The sequence below is a fragment of the Ochlerotatus camptorhynchus genome, unplaced genomic scaffold (assembly GCF_037179485.1).
Source record: "Ochlerotatus camptorhynchus isolate MF236.1 unplaced genomic scaffold, CSIRO-AGI_Acam_v1.1 ptg000330l, whole genome shotgun sequence".
Taxonomy (NCBI): domain Eukaryota; kingdom Metazoa; phylum Arthropoda; class Insecta; order Diptera; family Culicidae; genus Ochlerotatus; species Ochlerotatus camptorhynchus.
In genome coordinates, this window is record NW_027040818.1 from 13,096,459 (window position 1) to 13,121,156 (window position 24,698).

At 42.9% G+C, this 24,698-nt stretch overlaps 1 protein-coding gene across 1 annotated transcript in view; it reads right to left on the reverse strand.

Annotated features, from left to right (window-relative positions):
• Positions 1-24,698, reverse strand: part of stau (double-stranded RNA-binding protein Staufen) — an 81,933-nt gene that overhangs the window by 53,650 nt on the left and 3,585 nt on the right. The gene's annotated exons all lie outside the window — the stretch shown is intronic.

Sequence of the window (24,698 nt, forward strand, 5' to 3'; positions counted from 1 at the left end):
GTCATCTTGACTGTCGTATCGACCCTCTCGACTGACCATGGTGTGGAAGAACTCTATTGGCGTGAAGTTGGACTAAACCACGAGCCGCTGGAATTTTCGCTACGAATCGGATGAGATAAACTTAGTTTTATGGCTCACAACATTTTTCCTTGGAATCCGAACCCAATGTGAAGCGCAATGCAGTAAACAAAGAAGTCAACCAAGGGGGGCAAGACAGCTTTTGATCATGAGTAAAATCGGAGTTAATTTTGAGTAGCTCTGAGCCGCTCTGAGTAACTCGCGTTGATCAACATCAAATAAACATAGCAACCTGATTTTTGTGTTGCAATATGTCATCATCGGTGGGCTGAAACCGACTGACATATTTTTCTACAATAATTTCGTACGCAACTGAAAACTACCGCTGAAGTTCTTGCAGATGAGATACTAATGATGCTGGACTTGCTGAATTGTATAATTCTGTCCGGTGTTACAGAATGCACGGATTGTAACGATGATTCAAGGCGACCACCAGGTTTGAGTTAACGGATACCATCACCGATCGGATGGATATATTTGCAGAAAAAAATTGTAGCTGTTTTGAGATTGCGGCTTGTGGCGCCGTTCCCAGTATTTAGCATTTTGCTGAATTTTCATGAGTAGCATGATGGCATCCACCAACAAGGCTGTCCAGCTATTGAAAATGAAATTGCCTGAAACTATTGTTCAAGCTAACAGGGAAAGTTTAAAACTGAGCTCTCCTGGCATTCTCCGGAATTCCTTTTGGAATTCACTGCGTTTAAGCTCAAGAGCGGATAGTGTCATTGCCAACATCGTCAGCTCGTAAACTGCTATTCATCGCATCATTTTTCATTTGACTTCCTCCCTTTGACAACTTTGAGAAGTAGCATCCACAAGTACTAGGAACATCGGCACGAAGCTTATATGCAGGAGGAACAGAAACGTCATGATGTCATTAAGAAGAGCTAAGATTGTCCCCAACTGCCACCAATCGAAAATCTCCGGGTTCAATCTGAGCAAGGCCTTGGTGCCATTATTCTATGAGCTATCTTCATCAACACAAATAGAAGTCTTATTAAGACTGCTTAAGATGGAAACAATGGCGTCGCGAATATCACTCAGAAAAACTACGACCGTGGCCCTTATTACCGATGTCACTTCATGGTGAAGTGACAATTTATCACTCACGGTGAAGAGATTCCCATTTGATTTACACGGCCATCACTTCACAACAGCAGTCCCCGAGGAGAATCAAAACTCTCTGTCTGAGCGATCACTTCAAGTTCCAGGTGTTCAAAAGGCTACTATCGATGAGATGTTTGTCACGTTCAAACTACTGCCAACCAACAATCCGTCCTAAGAGATTTCCAGGTTAGAGGAGCGCTGCAAGTCACACCTTCTATGGCTTATGGGATATCGTCTGAGTGGAATCGTGTCCGCCTATGTAGCTCAATCTAACAAAGTATAGGAAATCAAGAAAGAATTTCTACAATTTTGTTAATTGGAGTATTTTATAAAATTAAAAACACAATTTTGTTAATAATTTTTTGAATGTTAGTATTTGTTTATATAGTACAACAATGCAAACCATATCTATAGTTATTTCACTTTCAGCGGAAAACATGAGTCCTGCTGCAAACCCGTTCTGGTCTAAATATCGTACGTATTCTACCACTTCTAGCAAAAGATTACACTTCCTTCCAATCTCGTTTCGACGACTTCTCGCCAACCTATTCTTGATGGCGTCCCCGGTCTTGTTCTTCCGATGGTCGCTACTAGTGTTGGAACACCACTGATCATTTTTACGATCAAATAACATTCCTTCCCAATTATTACTTTCTAGATATAAGGAACTTTCTCGCCGCATACGGTTTCCTGTCGTATCAATGTTGGTAACCAGCGCTTTGATATAAGATTTCAGTAGATATCTTATGGTTTATACGTTCTGGTTGTGCATGCAGACAGAAACTAATACACCAGAGCTGAGGTTCACGAGTCGAGGGTAGATTACTCCGTCATCGCCTATAAAAAATGCTTTAGCTACGATAAATCCTGTGTTTTTATAAGAATCAAATCCCTGTCTACGATATCTTGACGATTAATGCGGATCGATGTCACATAGCACCGATCAATATGTTATCAGGTATGAGCCGTCCTGCACGTGATCTCCTACAATTTTATCGGTTACTAAATTTAACAAATGCATGATTTCAACTCAAATAACGTCTGTTTTGACTTTTCATTGAAGGTTTGTATATGCTGAACAAAGCGAGACTACTTTGATCAGTTTTGAGTAATTATGAGTTGCTCAAATCTACTCGCTGCAATACTATTTGCTCTGAGTACAGCTGACTTGCCCCTTGAAGTCAACCTTAGCAACGATTGGCAAAACGTCAACTCTCGACAGTGATCCCGTTTTATATTATGTTGATTTTATATGTTGCGGAGTAACCTACCGCTTGGAATTTTCAATTAATCATGTTGTCATTGTCTCATTGTCATTTTCTCCAGGCTCCAGAAGAAATTTTTTTTTAAATATTGTTCCACGGCAAAGTTCGAGTGGTTGGAAATTTCATTTTGGACTGCTCGAACGATGTGATCTATTCGAACGTAAAATCTGGGCTGTTCAGATGATAGCAAGCTGTCTGCAGGGGCTTTATCAATCGACCGCGATATATATGAGGTATTTAAATCTTGCCTGGTGGGCCCACAACGGAATCACGAATGCTGAGCTCAATTTCCGATGTCATCAGAAGTAGATCGATGCCCTTTACACACATTCTAGAACGCGAGCGAAGGTGGGTCAGCCCCACAAAACTTGGAACCTGACAGGACATCACTGACGTACAGAGGCAAATGCAGGAGCCTCAGCGGCTGGTCATAAACTAAGTGCCTCCCTTGGCTCAGTCGTAAAGCCGCAGCTATAAATCAAAACCATGCTGAAGGCGGCTGGATTCGATTCCCGGTCCGGCTAAGAATTTTTCGGGTTAAAACATTGCTCGACTTCCCTGGGCATAGAGTATGATTGTACTTGCCACACAATAATATTAGCCGGCGCCGGTGGTGTAGTGGTAAGCGTGACTGCTTTCTCACCCCAATGAGTCTGGGTTCAATCCCAGCCGAGGTCGGTGGGATTTTTCTGAGGCATAAAAATCTCTGGTCACGTCTTCCTTCGGAAGGGAAGTAAAGCCGTTGGTCCCGGCCCATGTGTGTTAGAATGGGTACGATATCCTACGCTGCCTTCCTGCACATTCGATTGCCGTCAATGGATGGCAATCGATGTCCGTCGGTGATTGGCACTAGATTGCGGAACAGAGACCGACGTTAAATAAAGGAAAAAAAAACAATAATATTAATGCAAAAATGGTGCTGGTTTCTAATCTAATTCTCAATTAATGACTGTGGAAGTGCTCAAAGAACACTAAAGGGTGATACGGTCAAAATTTGGTCAATATCAACTTGACGTATTTCTTTCAATTTTGCATTTAAAAAACCTGAACACCCCTCATTTTGAAGGTGTGTGTGTGTAGAATGTTGCTCCTATTTTGATTTCGGAATTCACTCTTCAGTTGTCAAAATGCCGTCCAAGCAAGAAGAGCAGCGTATCAAAATTTTGCTCGCGCATCGCGAAAATCCGAGCTACTCGCACGCAAAGTTGGCAAAATCGCTAAAAGTTGCCAAATCAACCGTTACAAATGTAATTAAAGTGTTTGGGGAACGTTTGTCGACAGCCAGGAAGTCTGGATCGGGGGGAAATCGAAAACCGGAAGCCACTGAGACGACAAAGAGAGTTGCCGGTAGTTTCAAGCGAAACCCTAACCTCTCTCTCCGAGATGCCGCAAATAAGCTGGGTGTATCGTCTACAACCGTGCATCGAGCCAAAAAACGAGCCGGACTATCGACTTACAAGAAGGTAGTGACTCCAAATCGCGATGATAAACAAAATACGACGGCCAAAGCGCGATCCCGGAGGCTGTACACGACGATGCTGACGAAGTTTGACTGCGTGGTAATGGACGACGAAACCTACGTCAAAGCCGACTACAAGCAGCTTCCGGGACAGGAGTTTTATACGGCAAAAGGAAGGGGAAAGGTAGCAGATGTTTTCAAGCACATGAAACTGTCAAAGTTCGCAAAGAAATATCTGGTTTGACAAGCCATCTGTACCTGTGGCTTGAAAAGCAGCATTTTCATAGCTTCCGGGACTGTCAACCAAGAAATTTACGTGAAAGAGTGTTTGAATAAACGTCTGCTGCCTTTCCTGAAGAAACACGGTTGTTCCGTACTGTTTTGGCCGGATTTGGCATCTTGCCATTACGGTAAAAAGGCCATGGAGTGGTACGCCGCCAACAACGTGCAGGTGGTTCCCAAGGACAAGAACCCTCCCAACACGCCAGAGCTCCGCCCAATTGAGAAATACTGGGCTATTGTCAAGCGGAACCTAAAGAAGACCAAAAAAACTGCTAAGGGCGAGCAGCAGTTCAAGGCAAACTGGCTTTCTGCGGCGAAGAAGGTGGACAAGGTGGCTGTACAAAATCTGATGGCAGGGGTCAAGCGTAAGGCCCGGCAATTCGGATTTGGAAAAGCGGAAGCCTAACTGAATATTTTTCCTGAATTTTATACTAATTGAACTTGAAAAAGAAATTTAATTTGATTTTTTAAATAAACGATTTCACCGATTTACACGCGTTTTCCCTTGACCAAATTTTGACCGTATCACCCTTTAAGTTGAGGCCGGTGCAAAGTCCCATTAGGAACGTAATAAAGCCAAACAAGAAAATTTGTATAAACCGCAGAAACTCGGCACCTTACAAGCAAATTTAATCATCGCTGAGTTGCTGCACTTTTGGCTTTTTTGAGTAAACTAAACTCAAATTTGGGTCGTTCTCATTCGCCGTGTACGTAGATTATGAACAGAAACAAGGAAATCTTGACAATATTTCTTAATTCACATCATCAATATTATTGTCAATAATTCCCCTTCGCGTCAATATATTTGTTGCGTGTGGGGTTTGCTTGAGGGTGCTTATGATGCTACTTTATGACAAGAGTGAGGACGCGTTCAATAGGAACCAGAACTGTCGGTATAACACTCCTTTCCTGCGTCGACTCGCCAAAGGGCTACGAAGCTTTCATCTAATAAAAAGCGAAACCAAAATCCAACCTGCGCACCGTTCGCCGCCACTCAAATCTCTAAGCAATTACATTGCATTAATTCCTCGTTCCTCCCCTCTAAAATGCCCACACCCATCACTAATCCACTCCAGAGGCCAACGAAAATACACCACAAGCATTTTTTCGCCCGGAGCCAGTTTTCCACTTGTCATCTCCAATCACTTATGACCAGCGCCAGGGAACCTGAAATTCCTCACACACAAAAGGTGGTGCAATGAACCAGCCGAAACGAAAAAAAAAGGATCACAGAACGATCTAGGCAATCGACACAAAGAATGCATCCTCCAGGGGTACCCGAATTGTTCCGATACGGTCGAGTGCAGTTCCTCCATATCCTTGGTCGGTAGCCAATTTCCCCCTAACTCGTGTGTTTCTTCCTGTATTTGCCTGTGTGCAGCCGCAGTTTCTTACAAAGTCATGTTTATTATTAAATGGTCTTCTTTTTAGCAATTGCCAAAAAAATACTCAAACGGGGAAAAATTTCGGGTGACCTGCAAGAGCAGGACGCAAACACAGCTGACGACCACCAGCACCAATACAACAACGGCACGGAGCAACAGTGTTTCGTCCTTTCCTAGCTAGCCGCTGGACGTAGAAAGGGTTCAGTATTATAATTTATATTTATTTATTGTACACGTCGTCGACTCGACTCATGCTGCTACCGTATGAAGAAACGTAATGACGTCGTTAGTCCACGATCTGCGCCGACCGGCGATGGACGCGGATGGACGCAAGCATCAGCGAAGAAGTTCTGCATATGTACCTACCTACTGGATCCAGTTTTTTTTTTCTATTAGCATTGACACAAAACTACTTTCCGAGCATGGCTTGCTGCTTTGTCATTGATTGAGGTGCCTACCTAAGTTTGAAGAGGAAGGGTTCCAAAATCAAGACGCAGAAATCACTGACACATCAGTAGCAGAAGAGGACGAACGGAATGACACATATACGGGAATAGCATTGCACATCCATTGAGGTAAGTATTGCAATCGATGGAGCATCATTTGGGCTTACTGCTTACACACTCTTAATATCAGTGTGGTAAGGTTCTCAGTTTTTTATACCCCGAGAGAAGGAACATCAGGCCTCACTGCCTGAAAGACCATCAAAACCAAAACATGGCACAGTAACTCCTGCAAAACGAGATTTAACATAAACCTTGACTTATTGTGAGATTTATAGGAAAAAATATTGTAGGGACAGGTTTAACCGTTTTATTTTTAAGTTGCTGAAACTATTCGGCCAAACGTATTTTAGGGTCCCTTGCTCGATTGTCAAGGGACCATGGATTAGGGAAAATTTAATTACAAACCATCGAAAAAAAAATCACAATTTTTAAGTCAAGAATTCAATAGCGTATTCTGCTGTGAGTTTCATGAGAAATTCCAGAGAAATCGGACCTTCTCCGATTTGTATATCACTTTGCATAATTGTGTGTTATAAGCAATCATGCACATTTTTGCAAAAATTCGACCATTTTGGATCTGTTTTTTCTCAAAATTGCTCCTTTGCAAGAGGTAATCAACTCTGCACACTGTGCCGAAACACAGCATGGCACACTGTTCGGCACGCTAGGTTGACTACTTTAGTATTTTATGTACCATGATTCCTCTCAAAACCAACAAATCTCATCCGATGCGTAGCGAAACTCACAGCTGATTTCGTCCAGAACAGCTTCTACTCGGGCCTCATGTCAACATTATGGTCGGTAGAAACGCGCTTGTCGATACGGCAGTCAAGATTGCCGAAATGGGTTACCTCCAGCGACGGTTGGTTAAATTAGTGGAAGAGATCAGGTCCAATGCGTTTTTCCTCAGATATTCTTGCCAGTCATTGGTTTGAATTGGGTATGGTTATCGATGGGAAATCTACAATACTTTATAGGGATGTCCATAGAAGTTCCTGTACTGCTGGGGGATGTCAATACGTTAACCTCAAATTTTCCATCAGATATGGACCTGTGTACAGTTGCCTTAGCGCACTAGTATAGGATTAATAGGAGCAGACAGGGCTGGCAAAAGTCACGCGATATTTACAGAGATACTTCTGTCACTATCATTCGATGAGAAAACGATGATAGAGATTTTCTTCAAAACCTGAACGAATTTTTTGTCATGACAGAACGTGACAGTGTTGTGATCATCGTAATTACTAGGTTATTTAATACTGTTAAAGTTACATGTACCGAGGAAATCTTAATAATATATTCACTCTACCGATTACATACAGTTGTTTGCTTAAATTCATCTAAATCAGTTAGAAATGCTGATGTCAAAACCGCATAAGAATTATTCTCATGAGTGCTTGATCATTGAAAAATGACAAGAATGCTAATGATCGGTCGCTTCGTCTCGTGATAGTGAGAGGACCTGTTTTCTCATCGTCACATGACGGCCGTGATATTTACCAGCTCTGGGAACAGATCAATGCAATTACATTCCATTCCTTGATTTCATCGTCATCAACGATCCGGTCAATTTGCAGATGCATCTCTGTCATCATCCTGCTGTAGAACTAGTTTGTCTTAAGAGGCCCCGATGCGCTGGGTGGCCTACCGATCAATTCTTGTAAGTTCAGTAAGGCCTTGCTCAATCTCTAAAGTTTTGATGATTGATTCGTGGTAGAGGGGGTTTCGGTGGGGTTAACGGTTCCCGCATGACGATACTAAGCAACTTGCTGTTCGACCAGAACCTATGGGCGTGCAGATGAGCAACATCAACCACAGTAGAACTGCAGGTGCGAAGCTTTCTGAATCACAAACTGTTTCCGAAGTATGACTGGTCGTCTAGTGGGGAGTTATTTGATGGTTTTCATCGGTGGTAAATAGGCCATTGGTTTTCATTGGTAATACATTGCGGAAGACATCATTATCAATGACACGATAGGCTTGGATGATGTCTTCGAGGTCACGTACTTCTGAGTCGATCAGATGACCTGGTTGGAGGAAGTTGTTTCTATGGTGAGATTGAACTTTCACCCGTTCCAATTCTGGTTTTGATTTTGATTTTGGAGCATTTAACAGGCAGCTGGAGGAAATTACGTCCACAAACAATTAGGTTACACCTCAAGGGGTAGGACACTCCGCACACCAGACTTGCAATTGCTCATTATAGCTAATTTAATACAATTACAGATAATTTTTATTTGTAAGATGCAAGAAGAGGTGGTGAAGATTGTATATGACATATAACATTTGTCTATTTTGCTTTCAGAAGGTAACAACTAGCGATTAGCTGTAACGATGAGCAACGCTAGTTTTGACCTTCTGAAAGCAAAATTGACAAATTTTATATATCATATACAATCTTAACCACCTCTTCTTGCATCTTACAAATAAAAATTATCATTATAGTATCCCATTGTTTAATAATAAAGAAAAATAGCATTTTAGCTGTAATGAGCAATTGCAAGTCTGCCGCACACCAATCTTGGGTCAACTTTTTTTTCAGTGTATCGCAAGTGTGCCGATTGTGCCGGTCATAGAGCAAGCTGCGATTGTTTGTAAAATACCCATCCCGGCAACCCGGTATTTATGACACCTTGAATGTTTTGGTTTGAAATCGCAAGGATAAATCGGTCTAGCGGCATTTCGGATTTAAATCTATAAGTGAACCAAAAAGTAAACTGCTGTTCTGAGTTCCTCTGGTATATTTAATTCGAGGATGTTCCTGAATTCACAGCCAAACAGCACGTAATGTTTTGAACAACTTCAGTGACCAGCAGTGCTCCAGTGCTGACATGGAAAATCTACGAAAATTTCTAATAGTAATGCATACCAACCACTGCACCGACACGGACAACGAATTTGGAATTCTCGTAAACAACACATTACCCATAAACACGATATCTCTTCGGTGTCAACCGATAAGCAGCTTGGGGGAGGGGAATGTGTAGTACCCTAGGATGGAAGCGAGTCTAGATAGGGAGGCAGTCCAGGACGTCTTTCTCCTACCCGTTGATTGCCAAACTACTAGCTCGGCTGCTCTCAATTAAACCGGAGATACAACGCCCCAGCTTCAGCCAACAACCAATGGAACTAAACTACACATTGATGCAACGAGAAGGCATAGTGCACCACGGCCGCTTCCTGCAGACGCCTTTAGCGATTCCAAAACATACGATCGTTATTATAAAATGCAAATTCTACCTTCCAGCAGCAGACAAATCAATAAAGCATCAAATCAGGGAAAACATGTCAGAAGGGTATAACTCGAAACGTAAACAATGACTTTGAACGTCGATTTCTCTTGAATGACCACACACCAACGGAATCTGACTACACCAGCTCATGGAACGAACATTTCTCTGTCAGATGATTTAGTTAGTTTGAGTGGGTATGTCGTAAGAAATCGACGATCCAAGTCACTGTTTACGTTTCGCGTTAGACCCTTCTGACATGTTTCCCCTGAAATGTACTTCCTGTTCTATCGCCAAATGCGAGGTCTCCCACGTCGACCCTGACCAGGGATGTTCCGGCTCGATCCGAAGAGCCTCTGGCGGCAGTTGACGTGGGCTACTCATCTCCCCGGGCAAGTACCCACACACCTCTATTACCTTACGATCAGTCATACCCCATCGTTCTTTCCAACAATCTAGGAATTTACGGCAATACAGTAGCAGCAGTTTCCCCACCGACGAGCGCAGCATGAAGATGCTGTTCTTTCAATGGAATATCCGCGGTTTGTTGTAATCACCCAGAACTACGACATCTTGTACTTCAAAACTCTCCTATTGCTATTGGTTTGCAAGAGATGATATGCAAAGATGCAAACAGAGCCCTCCAAAAGCAATACATATACTTAGAATCTTGCTAATAAACATTATAATCAAGGCGCTGGTGCAGCAGAGCTCGGACTCCTAAATGGAGTTCCCCATTACGTTATCAACACAAATTCTGAAATTCCTGTGTGCGCTGCCCGTCTGCATAGTCCTTACAACATCACTGTAGTATCTATCTACGTTCCACCGAACAGCGCTGACGTAGATATCATTAACACTCTCGATGACATTACGACCAACATGGAACCACCCTATACCATTGGCGGTGATTTTAACTCTGCTCACAAGGCCTGGGGCAGCCCGACGTCAACACGCAGAGGTCTAAGACTACTAAGCTGGTTCGTCGATAATCAACTAGTGGTCATCAACAACGGAGAACCCACATTTATAAGCTCTTCCCATGGCAATGCATCTTTGATAGATCTAACGGTGGTTTCAAGAAATCTTGCGAGCAAATTGAATTGGTCGATAGCAAAGGATACATATGACAGCGACCACTTTCCTATCACATTTCACATTTATATTCTACTTGTCAACAGATAAAATAGTTACCCTAATGACAATTTTCTATATCTAAACATCAAAACTGCTTCAAACACAAAATTAACGCAAACATCTCTTAAAGCTACGCTTATTTTTCTCGCGGGACACATTAAAATCGAACACATAATAACAACTATTGAAAACGCGGCACATACTCAACATTGGTTCGTGTACGCCATAGTTGGTCCTCGAACGCCGGTTGTTGAAGAACGCATGCAGCCGGAGGTCCCGTCGTTGAGTGTTGATGTCAAGAAGACTGAGAAGTGTGGAGCAGTCGACGTTCCCTTGCAAAAGATCCGCAACGAAACAAGCCTTCGCCATATTACGCCTTCCTTCCAAGAGCTCCAGGTCGATGAGGTTACAGCGACTTTCATAGCTCGGCAAGTTACGCGGGTCGCGCCAACGAAGGTGTCGCAACGCAAAGCGAATAAATTTTCGCTGAACAGCTTCAATTCTATGGATGGCATTCTGATAGAATGGCGACCAAACAACGGCAGAGTATTCCAGTATAGGTCGAACCAGGGAACAGTATAAAGGCTTCAGGCAATACACGTCCTTGAAGCTTTTGGCGAAACGGAATAAAAATCCTAGCTGCGATGAAGCTTTAGATACAACATAAGCAATGTGATCCTTCAACGTTAATTTGCAATCGAGCATGACTCCCAAGTCCTTGACAGTCGATTCGCGTTTCAAGCTTATTCCTCTTAAGGTGTAATCGTGGAAATGCATCGCCCGTTTACGGCCAAAGGAGATGACCGAGCACTTGGACACATTTAAAGACATCCTGTTTATCCGGCACCAATCATCAAAGACTTCAAGTTCTTGGTGGAGGAAATGAGCGTCTTGAGGCCCTTTTATTACGTAGTAGAGCTTCATGTCGTCGGCGTACGAGAGTTTAAGGCATTTGAGGATCAAGTTCACGTCGTTCATATACAACAGGAAAAGCAATGGCCCCAGGTGGCTGCCTTGAGGAACACCAGATGTAACAATGAAGGGTGGAGAAGCGTAGTCACCGATCTTAACAGACATAGATCTGCCAGTCAGATAGGAGCGAAGCCAGGTAAGTAGACTCCCATGAACACCCATTTTGTCATATTTAGAGATGGTAATTTCATGGTTCACTCTATCGAAAGCTGCAGAGAGGTCGGTGTATATGGCGTCAACTTGATGGCCACGTTCAATCTCACGAATAATGAACGATGTAAAAACAGTTAGATTAGTCGTTGTCGAGCGCTTAGACATGAAAGCCGTGTTGATCCTGAGAAATACTGTACGAGCAGTCTTGAACCAACTTTTCCAGGACAATTAGCTCGAATAGTTTGGAGATAGCACTCAATGCAGCTATTCCGCGGTAATTGGCGACAGTCTGCTTGCATCCTTTTTTGTGAACAGGGAAAACAAACGAATCCTTCCAACATTCTGGAAAAACTCCGGAGGTCATTGACAAGTTGAAGACCTTAGCTAAGGGCTCTGAAAGAGTGTCTAAGCAACGTTTCAGTACTAATGAGGGAATGCCATCTGGACCAGATCCTGTTGATGTTTTCATCTGTTTCCCGGCTGAAATCACCATGTCACTGTGGATGGTGAATGGAGAACCAAACACCGACGTACGAGGGACATTACTCGTGGCAGCAGCAATTTCCTGAGCATCAAGAACTTCGTCTGAAAAAACGCTGCCGAATTGTGTGCGAAACATATTGGCGATATCTGCGACGGAGTTGGCATCAGTAACGCCATCAGTCATATTGGACGGCAATCCCGTTTCTTTCCGTTGCTCGTTCACATATCGCCAGAATTCCTTAGGATTAGCTTTGAGACGACTCTGCAAGTGAGACTGATGTGCGTTGTACAAGCTTGCATTGAGATCTCTGTACTCGTTGTTGGCGCGGACGTAATTAGCCTTCGTAGAATCTGTGTGATATTTACTGTGTTTCCTCAGTGCAGCCCTTTTCACCTTTTTCAGATGCTTAAGATCAGAGTTCGACCAGGCGGGTTTGGCAGGTTTACACCGTAGTTTTTTAGGCACAAACTGATCGATAGCGTAGAATATGATACCACACATGGTCGAGGCAGCCAGATTCGCATCCCCGGAGTCTAGTGTCGCATTCCAATCCACATTAGCGAGAAAGTTATTCATTCGCTCGAAGTCTCCTTTGTGAAAGTTGTAGAAGACGGTTTCGGCGTGGTCTTGGAAGCGTTTCTCAGGATCGATTGCAAGCGTCAACAGTAGAGGTGAATGATGTCTGCAGTTTTTGACGAGCGGTGCCGGAGCATGGGTAACAGAGCAGCTTTGTCCCAAATCCTCCCCGACAAAGCACAGATCGAGCAAACGGTTGTTTGCATTCAGAACGCCATTCACTTGCTGAAGCCTTGCGGTTGAATACGCGTCAAGCAAGAAGAGAGAAGCCGGTCTGAACGATGAACGGGAATTGTCAGGAAAGAAGAAGCCGTGAGCATCGCTTAGCCACGATACAGTGCCAAGGTTGAAATCGCCCAAGATGACGATGCTGTCCCTGGCATCCATTTGAGAGACAATCCAATCCAGCGAAAGTGCATGCTTCTCAATCAGGCTGTGGTCGTTAACGCGGTCGGGAGGAACGTATATCACGCAGATATAGATTGCACCACTTAGAGTTGAAATTGCAACCCACAGATGCTCAAAGTATACTCCCAAGACAGAGTCTCCGAAACAGGACACCGCAGACGCTGGCTATACAAGAACGCCGATTGGACCCGATTGGACCTTGAAATCAGACTCAGACCTCTCAATTGATCAGATAAGTGATGTTATCATTGAAGGCGCTGAAGCTTCTATCGCAAAAACATCTAAGAAAGCAGAAATCTGGTGGACTAACGAAGTAAAAGTTGCAGTCAAGGCACGTCGGAAAGCACTACGTAACCTGAAGCGAACCTCAGCAACAGATTCCAATATGGAAGAAAACCGGAAAAATGTCAACAAGCTCGGATTGCTGCCAGAAAAGTGGTTGTAAAAGCTAAACTTAAATCATGGAATGCTTTCTGCCAATTTTTCAACCCACATACGTCAGCCGACATCCTTTGGAACAACTTCAATAAACTATGTGGCAAAAGAAAAACAGGACAAAGAGGCTTGGTGATAGGCGATAAACACGAACAGGATCCTGCAGTCATCGCTGAACAATTCGCAAATTACTTCCGGGAAGCATCGACAACAACAACTCCTGATTTGGTTGGTACACCAGACGACGAGGACACGTATTCAGGTTTAGCGACCGAAGAAGATGTCGCTATGAACGCGGAGTTCACAATTCAAGAACTTCTACGAGTCATCGACTCTGCTAAAGGGTACTCTACTGGCAGCGACAACGTTGGATATCCAATGATTCTTCATCTCCTTATCACTGGAAAATTGGCGATGTTACGATGTTACAATCGTATCTGGGCTGAGGGTAAGTTCCCACAACGCAGGAGAGAAGGTGTAGTAATACCCATACCAAAACCTGGCACTTCACAAAGTTCTGTCAAAAACTACCGTCCCATCACGCTCCTGAGGTGTATTGGTAAGATATACGAACGCATGGTGAACCATCGGTTAATATCATTCCTTGAAGACAAAAATATCCTACATCCCAACCAGCATACCTTTCGAGCAGGTCGGGGAACGTCAACATACTTTGCCGAGCTAAGAGAAATCTTAAAAAAAGGCCAAACGCTCAAAAACCCACCTGGAGTTCGTCTTACTGGACATTCGGAAGGCATATGATCAAACTTGGCGCCCACATATATTAAATCAACTTAATCAACTCAATGTTGATCACTGAATTCCTTAAAAATCGACGATTTTGAGTCAGCTACATTATTTTTAACAGCTATGAATACAGTATTTAAAGTTGTGCCTAAGAATATCCGCATTGTAGTGTACGCTGACGACATTGGGCTGGTTGTATCGTCCAAACCAGGGTGTCGACGCAACGAAGAAAACTAAATTCCCTGATATTCCAGTAATTTTCAAAAAAAATTCCAGGTGCAGTGCCTACCCGGTTTTGGCAACACAATTCCATTAGCTATAACTTTCCTCAGAATATGTTGGTGCTTTGTGGATATTTTTTCATGAAATACCACACGGACCTCTAACCCATGAACAGTGGTCTACTACAATTTCAAATTAAATAAAGCGTTCCATACATTTTATATAGAATGCAAAAAAGGCAGAAATCTCGTGTTGCTAAAAGCGGGAAGGATCTGTATTCTACCCTAGGGGCATAAATTCATCCAAATCTCCAAATCATCTAGCCGGCGCCGGTGATGTAGTGGTAAGCGTGACTGCTTTCTAACACCCCAATGGGTCTGGGTTCAATCCCAGCCGAGGTCGGTGGGATTTTTCTGAGGCATAAAAATCTCTGGTCACGTCTTCCTTCGGAAGGGAAGTAAAGCCGTTGGTCCCGGCCCATGTGTGTTGTGAATGGGTGCGATATCATACACAGGTGTGGAAGCTGCCTTCCTGCACATTCGATTGTCGTCAATGGATGGCAATCGATGTCCGTCGGTGATTGTCACTAGATTGCGGAACAGAGACCGACGTTAAATAAAGGAAAACTCCAAATCATCTTCATGGTGACCAGCAAATCTTGATTAGCAATTTTCCCGTTTTTCTCCCGGAATTTTGGAAATTATCGCGGTTTAGGTATTTCAATTAAGCACAAAACTGAAAGCGATGAAGCCGAAGGTTAAATGGATAATTTCTTAGACAGCAGCACCTTTGCTGGATTCTGAATTTGGATCTGCGACAGGTTTGAAGTCTTCACAATTTGTGTATAAAAATGTCGCTCAAAACTTTACAGGATTTTATTTAATTGTTCTCAAACCTTTCCTTTAGATTAATTTCCTTTCACAGAGATCTCTCCAGAATTCTTCTAAAATTAATTGTGAAATTCGCTCTGGAAATCCCTTGAAATTGTTTTCATAATAGTACAGAAATTCTCTGTAGGATTCTTAAAATTCATTTTTTTTTTGAAATTCAAACTCTTTCTAAGAATTCACTGGAGCTTCAATTTTTTTAATTTGCATGAAATTCTCCGTAGAATTTACCTCAGACCAACAATTGAAAAGGGCTTATTAGCTTTTGTGAGCAAAACTTGTAATCCTCCTTCCCTTCCAACACCATCTGGCATGGGAAATACTCCCGCCGAGAATAGTCTTCAAAATTTGCTCAGAATTATCTTGGAGTTCTCCTCTAAATTCTTCTGAAAATTGCATGGAATTCTCATTAACATTCTCTAGAAATTCCTTTTGAAATGCACTTGGAGTTATCGTTATAGATCTTCACATCACTGTACCCTCAAAATTCGCGTTCCTTGGTATTTTTCAAGAATCCTGGAATCCTCTTCACTCTTGAGAGATCTAGTAAAAACTCTCCTAGAGGTTTTCGTAATGCTACCTAGAAAATATTCTCCGAAATAACTTGGTTTATCTCTTGAATTCATTCTTAAATCTGCTCAAATTTGGTTTGGAAAAAATTTCTAAAATTCTCTTAATAGTTCTTCAAAGTGAAAAATGAAAATGTAGAACAGGCCAAGGGTCTTGAAATCTTATTGTTTTCGAAGCGAAGACGAGGTGTATTTTTCCAGATTTGTCAACTAAATTCATGGGATTTTCCTGGTGACTTCAAATTCCAGCTTTTCCGGTTTTCCCGGTTCACTGGTCACTCTGCATTTCACATATGAAAAACTTATTTTTAATCCCATTATATTTGTTTTGCCTTGAGCACATTTTGAGACCCAGCTCCGTGAGAAAATTATTCCTCCGGTAGGAAATAGTAAAAACAACGCTTTCATCTCCAAAATTCTGTAAGTTAATCGACCTAACCAGGTTTACAATGAAGACCTGGAATACTTAATACAGCCACTCTATGCTGTCAAAGCAATGCTTGTCTACGTATCTTTGAATCATTATTCAATCATAAAGGTGCTACTCCAAAGCAATAAAAAAAAACCTCCCAACCATTATCGTAAATTCTCATTTAGTTAGTTCTCTGAGCTAACCAAACTGGTAAGAACACAATAAGGAACTAGAACTAGAAGTATTCAGAAAAATCATTATCTTCTCTTAAAGCTAGGTTTAGACAAGGCAAGTCAATTGATCAACTCAGTTGAATTCAACTGACTTGAACGTGTAAACTATGCCATTTAACTAACTTGAATTGATAAAAAGTAGAAACAGGTTCCACTTTTCAAGCCAACTGAATTCAACTGAGTTGATCAACGACTTGCCTTATCTAAGCCCAGCTTAACTCTTAATCATTCTTCCATTTACGCAAAAGCGCTCCAATGCGCTCAAGGGATTGATATTTGTTGGACACAGCTGGATCTGACAGACGCAGTAACTAGTGTTTGAATAACTTTTGCTCCACTTGCAAAAATACAACATCAAATAGTCATTGTCATTGTCATTGAACAACCACTACTTCGCAAATCTATTTAAAATTTGAAATTGAAAGCCATCCTCAAAGTACAACGAATAATTAAGTTGTTTGAAACTAGCGAAGTCAGCCATACTTATTAATATGTTTCTGTTATAAAGAAATATTTCCCTGACTTTGAATGAAATTCCCTGACAATCTCTGATTTTCCGGGCAAAAAAGGAATTCCCTGATATTCCCAGATTTTCCAGGTTTTCCAGGTAGGCGACACCCTGCAAACAAGTACCAACGGTACGTCGACATCTTTCCAGCTGATCGCCTTTATGTTGTGATTTTCCTGATTCCCTATTATTCACACTGGTGTAATTATTGCATCTCGGCGCAGGAGACCGCCCCGAGGACTACGTGTGCAATATCCTTTATTATGCTCGACCGTACAGAGGCAGGGTGCGGTACCTTTTTCTTGTCATGCTTGTGTGGTTCGTACCATTTTGTCACCCTTTAGTGAAAGAGTTCATAATCCAGCATTTAACAGTGTAATACTAGGAGCCATCCATTTGGAGCAAAATTGAGCATGTGTGTGTTTGTGTGTGTGTGTGTGTGTGTGTGTGTGAGTGTTCGATTCGATTGGATAATTGCAAAATCACCCGTCGAGAGGCGACATCAAATCGATCCGATTTTTTTCTGCCCGTTTGGATTTCTGCACATGTCAGCTACCGTTAATTGGTTGCATCTCCCCTACTCTTCCCAGTCGGGTGCACATTTCGGTGCGTCTCGACGGATGACGTCTGGATTTTTTTTGTTAGTTCCGTGTGTGTGCAATTTTAATCCTCTCTTAACTTTGCCCTTGTTTATGCAAATAATTGCATTTTTTGCGGCGCTCGCCCTGCTCTACCTTTGCTACCCTCAGCATATGCAATTTTTCAATAGAGAAGGGCGTCGCGCGAAACCAGCTCTCCGAAGGCAGGGATAAATATGCATTTCATTGCACTTTTCGCTCTGCCGTACTTTCGTCGTCGTGGCCGCCGTCTGTCCGTCTGTCTGCGCTACCTTTAATAACACCCAATTCATGGCAGCAAACCGATCCATCATATTAAATGTCAAATGAAAATGTGCATTTTATTGCACCGACCGGCATTGCATTTCAGGTTTGATCCTGACGGTTCTTGAGCGAAGAATCCGTTTTCCGATACAATGTTTCGCGTATTATTTTCGGCACCGTACGGAGAGAAAACTGGTTCCATTGAGCTTTGCCCGCGCGGAAAAGGTATTGACAACTTAAGAAACGGGAGTAATAAATCGTTTTGAATGTTTTAATTGAATTTGATGGGGTTATGATCTAATTTCCGTCATCCTAAGTACAACCCGCACTTTACTTCTCTTTTTCGAGCGGGTTTGAACAAAAAAATGGGAACGGTTCTATCAAAGATGACTTCAAAATCTTGAGTAACATTTGAAATGAACCTATGTCCAAAACGTAAACAAATCAGGTTTTGATACCATTCTTTAGCACCGCTTGATAGCTACGAATCGTGTAGGAAAGTTCCGCATAATCGAGAAAAATCATTAAAAATATCTCGATTTCCGGAACGGCCGATCAACGAAATTTTTCGATTCATTAATAGGCTCCCGCATGCTAAAACGGCCAACCATTCATTTATTTCATTTCATTGATAAGCCTAGTGACGTAGAAGGGCCGATGATTGAAAATTTTCAAACCAAAGCTAGGCCCTACTCTTTGAGGCAGGGCCGATGATTTGTTTTGAATTTATTTGACGTTGCGAAAAGGCTTAGCAAAGGGCGTACCATTTCTGATGAAAAGCACAACGGCTTCTAAAAAAGGCCTATCGATTGAAAGATTCACAAAAAGGCTTATTAATTTATGAAATTAAATTGTTATCGATTTTCATATATTTTTGAAAGTTTTTCGCATATTTTGGATGTTGTATACTGAGATACAGTTACTATTGTTATTGTGAACAATATAAATGATACTTCAATTTTTTTTTTAAATATGAATTGAATAGTGGCGGAAAAATTTAAAATTCATTTTCTGGTTTGTTAACGTTTTGAACATAGGCCCATTTCAAATGTTACTCTAGAAATGTATGTACCTTTCCATACGTACCGTTTGATTTGATAAAGAATCACAAATTGTTGAGATATCGTTAAAAATCTAGCATCTTGATTCCAATTCCGGCATACGAGTGTCGATCTTGTCCAAACACAGTGAAACGTCATTGAATTCACCTCGGCATACGGATGAAGGCAACAAAAAAGGATTCGTTAGGAGCTAAGAGGAAGAGGAGACAATACGGGGGCGAAAACGAACCACTTTTCTGTCAAACGCGATTGGCCGATTTGAAATGCGTAAGATAGAGATAGAGATAGATATAGATAAAATTAAGAAGCCAGTTGTCTCCTCTTCCCTTAGGTTAGGAGCGCTTCTTTTGTTTTTGAGAAGAATGGATATAAACATTCATATCACAGACAAACAGACATAACATTCGCAAGTTGTTCATCGAACAAGCATTTAACGGTCAATTTAAAAGTATCGCAGTTGGTAGTACTGCCACCTGTGGCACGCATAGTCAATTCCCTTGCGTTTGACGTTTACACACTACCGCCATCTGTTCAGTGTACTACCCACCACAGTGTACTCAACAGATGGCGGTAATGTTTTAGTGACGATGTTTTACGTTGAGAAATATTTGTCGGTGTTCATATTATGCGTTGTTATAGACTTTGTTCTGTAGCTTTTGAACGAATCTATCGTACCTACTAGTCGTGGATACAAAAAATGGTGGGATTGTGTATAAGACACGACCGCATGGTTGACGTAGACTACGTTATGCTGTATGTGAAATTCTCGTGCATTTTTCTGGATATTGATTTAAAATACAGTAGAATTTTTTTTCCTATGCATATATTTTGGATTTCCTACTTAGTAAATGCGAATACATATTCTATTATTTCTAAATTACAAGTATGAGTAAGGCTTGCTTCAGGTGATTCATTGAAGCGTCTAGCAACAATGTGCAACAAGACTTTCTAGGACTGAGAAAGTTTACCATATTGACTTTCTCGTGGACCCCTGAGTAAAAGTCTCGAACAAACTTATACCCTAACACGTCCTAATTTTTTGGTACCGCCCTCTTTATGAATTTTGGTATGTTGTCCCGATGTCGGTTGTATACTGCCTAACTAAAGCACGTTACGACATTGCCATCCAGGAGTTTTTTGTAGGAAATGACTTAAGAAACATTTTTTTAGAACAGTTGAAAACGATATCTCGTTGTCTTACCCCTCGTTTGGGTGATTTTTCAAACTGAGTACCCCCCTAAAAATCTAAAATTCATTTAAATTCACTGTAAAAAGCCATAGTATGTGAATGAAAATGAAATGAAAACACTCTAAATGTAAGCGTCTGGCTGAAAATCTCCTTAATAAAGACAACCAACCAGCCAACCACTCTAAATGCGATGATTTTAATCATACTTGATTGTTATTTTATTCAATTTAAAAATATTATTGGTCTTTCCTGATTATAAGAATAACACAACTTTCTAGGACTGAGAAAATTAATCATATTTGACTTTCCTGTTGTCCCCTGAGTAAAAGTCTAGAACATACTTATATCCTAAAACGTCCTAATTTTTTGGTACCACCCTCTTTATGAATTTTGTTATGCTGTCCCGATGATGGACGTGCCTAAACTAAAACATGTTACGATATTGCTGTCGAAGAGTTTTTTGTAGGAAACGATTAGAGGAACATTTTTCTAAAACATTTAAAAACGATATCTCGCCAGCTTACCCCTCGTTTGGGTGATTATTCAAATTGGACACCCCACCTCAAAAATTTAAAATCCATATAAATTCACAATACGACCATTATACCACAAACAAACAGACGTAACTCTTTGTAAAAGTTTTTCTTGAAAACATAGTTTCTCAAAACATAGGACCTCAGTAACGACATCTATCGGGCTTCTCGCGGAAAACAAGCTTGCTCGCTGACTCGTAAACAATATTGCATAAAAGTTCTATAGAATGTATAAAAACGTCAAAGTGATCCGATGCCAGCGCTGCGGCGAGTAGTTCGCGGAACTGATAATATTCAAATCAATCGTTAACTCCGTGAACGAAGATACACAATGAAGAGTTACGTCTGTTTGTCTGTGATTATACATACTATTATTCCTCATTTTGGTGATTTTTCTTATGAAGTATTCACTCAAAGATCTAAAGTGAAGGGAAATGCTCAATAAACATACATAATAATTCATCTGAACATACCAAATCGATAAGATAAGAAACTCCGAAGTTATTTCAGTTTGGAGTCTGACTTTCATTGGTACACCGGCAGTGTTGGCAGAAAAAGGGATTTTTGGCATTTAATTCAAATCATTGATCTTTCAACAGCTATAACTTTTTTTAGATACATTCTAGCACCATACATTCTTTAGCACTTTCTGGGCAATACTTTAACGTATTTAGATGCATGGTTTGTGCAAAATTATGGTCCCTAGTAATAAAGATGAAAAAAAGTAGGTTTTCCCATACTAATTTCCATACAAATTTCAAACGCAATGCGGAAAGCCGGGTTACAACCATACTTACCTTACCAATCAGGCTAAGGTCTTGTTGTCCTCTGCTGTCCGAAGAAGTCGTCTCCACTCTACTCGATCCATGGCCACAGTTCGCCAGCCTCGTAGTCTGCGAAGGGTCCGCAGGTCACCTTCTACTTGGTCGATCCCCCTTGCCCGCTGCGCGCCTCTTCTTCTTGTTCCTGTTGGGTCGCTTTCTAGAACCATTTTCACTGGGTCGTCGTGCGGCATTCTTACGACGTGCCCAGCCCACCGTAGTCGCCCAATTTTTGCAATGTGGACGATGGATGGTTCTCCCAGTAGCTGGTACAATTCGTGGTTCATTCGCCTCCTGCACGTTCCGTCATCCATCTGCACTCCACCGTAGATGGTACGCAACACCTTCCGTTCGAAAACACCAAGGGCGCGTTGGTCCTCCACGAGCATAGCCCAGGACTCGTGGCCGTAAAGGACCACCGGTCTAATCAGCGTCTTGAAGACAGTCACCTTCGTGCGGCGGCGAATTTTATTCGACCGGAGCGTCCTCCGGAGTCCAAAGTAGGCACGATTCCCTGCTCTAATGCGTCTTTGAATTTCTCTGCTGGTATCATTTTCGGTGGTCACCAGTGAGCCCAAATACACGAACTCATCGACCACCTCGAATTCGTCACCGTCAATCTGTACTCGGGGTGGTAGGCTAATATTGTCTTCCCTAGAACCTCTTCCTTTCATGTATTTTGTCTTTGATGCGTTGATGACAAGTCCAATCCGTCTAGCTTCAGCCTTCAGTCTGATGTACGTTTCCGCCATGTCAATGTCATCGGCGAAGCCAAGGAGCTGGATGGACTTCCTGAATATCGTGCCACTCGTGTCTATCCCAGCTCTTCTGATCACACCTTCTAACGCGATGTTGAACAGCAGACACGAAAGTCCATCACCCTGCCGTAACCCCCTTCGAGATTCAAAGGGACTCGAAAGTGTCCCCGATACTCGAACAACGCACATCACTCGATCCATCGTCGCCTTGACCAATCACGTCAGTTTATCCGGAAGTCCGTACTCGTGCATAATCTGCCATAGCTGATCTCGATCGATTGTGTCGTATGCAGATTTGAAATCGATGAACAAATGATGTGTGGGCACGTTGTATTCGCGGCATTTCTGCAGAACCTGCCGAATCGCGAAAATTTGGTCCGTGGTAGCGCGGGCACCCATGAATCGCGCCTGGTATTGCCCCACGAACTCTCTTGCATATGGTGACAGACGGCGGCATAGAATTTGGGAGAGTACCTTGTAGGCGGCGCTCAGCAGTGTGATCGCGCGGTAGTTGCAGCAATCCAACTTGTCGCCCTTTTTGTAGATTGGGCATACGACACCTTCCATCCACTCTTCCGGCAATATCTCCTCCTCCCAAATCTTGGAAATTACCCAGTGCAGCGCTTCACCACCGTATTTTAATAGCTCACTTGGTAGTTGATCTACACCAGTTGCTTTGTTATCCTTCAGCCGACCGATCTCCTCCTCAACTTCTTGAAGATCAGGGGCCGGTAGCCTGTCGTCTTCTGCGCGTGCTCCAAGGTCTGTTGCCGTGCCACCTTCGTTTTCTGCTGCTTCACCGTTGAGGTGCTCGTCATAGTACTGCTTCCACCTCTCAATCACGTCACACTCGTTCGTGAGAAGGTTACCGTCCAAGTCCTTGCACATATCGGCTTGCGGCACGTAGCCTTTGCGCGAACTATTTATCTTCTCGTAGAACGTTTACGCGGTATAGTTTTTCAATCGCCCCGCGATCTCGGTCTTCCTGCTGACACTTCTTCCTTCGGAAAACCGAGTTTTGTCTGTTCCGCGCTTGTCTGTATCGCTCCACATTCAATCTCGTGCGGTGTTGCAGCATTCTAGCCCGTGCTGCATTCTTCTCCTCTACTAACAGTTTGCATTCGCCGTCAAATCAGTCATTTTTTCGGTCCGGGATACCTATGGCGGAACGGATGTCCCTCCAGCCATCTTCAAGAGAAGCTGCGCCAAGCTGCTCTTCCGTGGGTAGAGCAACTTCCAGCTGCTGCGCGTAGTCCTGGGCAACTTCGGCGTCCCGTAGTTGCTCAATGTTGGGTCACGGCGTTCGACTTCGACGTGCGTTATGCACCGTTGAGAGTTTTGAGCGCATGCATACTGCAACTAGGTAGTGGTCCGAATCTATGTTCGCACTGCGGTACGTGCGGACGTTGATAATGTCGGAGAAGAATTTCCCGTCGATTAGAGCGTGATCGATTTGGTTTTCTGTGTGTTGGTCAGGTGATCTCCAGGTGGCTTTGTGGATATCCTTGCGGGGGAAAAACGTACTTCGAACTGCCATACCCCGAGAGGCTGCAAAGTTCACGCATCGTTGGCCGTTGTCGTTCGATACGGCATGCCCGATTGCCGGTCGATACATTGCCTCCCGTCCTACCTGAGCGTTCATGTCGCCGATGACGATTTTGACGTCCCGTTGCGAACAGCCGTCGTACACCTGCTCCAGCTGCGCATAGAACGCTTCTTTCTCGTCGTCGGGTCTCCCTTCGTGTGGGCAGTGCACGTTGATGATGCTGTAGTTGAAGAAACGGCCCTTAATCCTCAACTTGCACATCCTCGCGTTGATCGGCTGCCAACCAATCACGCGTTGGCGCATCTTACCCAGCACTACAAAGCCGGTTCCCAGCTCGTTGGTGGTGCCACAGCTCTGGTAGAAAGTAGCCGCTCTATGCCCGCTTTTCCATACCTTTTGTCCCATCCAGCAAAGTTCCTGCAGTGCTACGACTTCGAAGTTGCGTGGTTGAAGTTCGTCATAGATTAATCCATCGCAACCCGGGAAGCCGAGCGATTTGCAGTTCCATGTTCCGAGTTTCCAATCATAGTCCTTATTTCGTCGCGTAGGTCTGTGCCGATTGTTCCGATCCGTATTTCTTTCTTCGGTATTTGCAACTTTGTTTTTTTTTCAGGGCGGCTTGTTGGGCCTGCCCCAACCCCCTGTCTCGCCGGGGGACCATCGTGCACAGCTCTGTTTAGAGTCCCACGCTGGCACTAGGACGGTGATCAGCCGCTCCTAACATGGAGAACAGACGCCGTTTTAAGCCGCACCTCCATGGTGAACAGACGCTCAGGTTTGGTGAAGCATTTCCTCTATCACCGTACTATGGTTACCGAGCCAGTGTTCGCGTCACACCTCTTCACTTTGCTATT